The sequence below is a fragment of the Amphimedon queenslandica genome, unplaced genomic scaffold (genome assembly GCF_000090795.2).
Source record: "Amphimedon queenslandica unplaced genomic scaffold, v1.1 AMPQUscaffold_13521, whole genome shotgun sequence".
Lineage (NCBI taxonomy): Eukaryota > Metazoa > Porifera > Demospongiae > Haplosclerida > Niphatidae > Amphimedon > Amphimedon queenslandica.
Window position 1 is genome coordinate 42,968 of NW_003546243.1, and position 1,350 is coordinate 44,317.

Sequence of the window (1,350 nt, forward strand, 5' to 3'; positions counted from 1 at the left end):
CTCAATTTATTCGTATCTCGAATATTTATGACTATTTTTTCAATAACGATTGTTTCTACTTTAGGATAAGAGAAGTAATTGTGTATTCAACAAATCTTTGTTCAAAATGTCCTGGATGGCAAAGTACAAACTCATTGTCACCTTTTGGAGAATTCACTATGACTAATGTTTTGAAACGAATGGAATTCAATAGAACATTCTACAGCCCTGAATTTTTTACGCATCTTAATGGATATAAGCTACGCCTGGAAGTTCAGAAGTCATTACAACCACAGAGCATTGGTCTATATGCTCGAATAATGAGAGGCAACAATGATAATAATCTTGTGTGGCCTTTGCAAGCTAGCATAGTTGTAGAACTACTCAATTGGAGACAAAATGCTTCACATTATTCATGCACACTTTCCTTTAATGAGCTTACACCTTTTGAGTCAAAGTCTCAAGTTACTAAAGGAGAATGTGCTCTTTCTAATTGTGGCACTGATGCTTTTATATCGTATGCTTCTCTTGGATACAATAGCACCACAGATACAGAATATCTGCAAGATGACTGCCTGAGATTTTGTATAAAGGAAGTGATTGTTTATTCAAGTCCTTCGAGTTTTCGAAAACCACTTTGGAAGAGTTGGTTGGCATCATATTTTATTGAGCACACCATCACTCATTTTTTTGAGAGGATTCGACTTCAAAATGTATTTTGGAGCCCTTCATTTTATTCATCTGATCGAGGTTATAAAATGTGTCTCAAAGTCTATCCTGCTGGTACTGGCCTTGGTGAAAATTCTCATGTTTCTATTTATTGTGTTCTGATGAAAGGAGAGTATGACAATGAATTGAAGTGGCCCTTCACAGCAGATGTGGTCGTGGATATACTTAACTGGATGCATGACTCTCATCACCATAGAGTAGTTTTAAAAGTCAATGAAGATAGTGTGCATAGTTCTCGTACAAGAGTTGACCAGGCCAATGAACTGGGACATGGTTGGGGTAATTCAAAAGCTATTGAATTTGGTTCCTTATTTCCTACAAATAGTTCCCCTGTGCAGTATCTGTTAGACGACTGCATGCGTATCAGAATATATGATGTTGTCATCTACAGTACACGGTTGCTGGAGAAGACTCCACATTGGAAAGAGTCAATGGTTAGGCTACCTCAATCTCTAGCAGAGTTTACTGTAACTGGAGTCACTCAACACTTGTCATACAACACTGAATACATCAGTCAACCATTTTACACTGACTCAAATGGATTCAAGTTAAGGCTAGAAGTTAATTTCAATGGAGCCAATGATGGAATGAAATCGTATGTTTCTATTCATGTCCGATTGCTCAAGGGAGAATTTGACAACA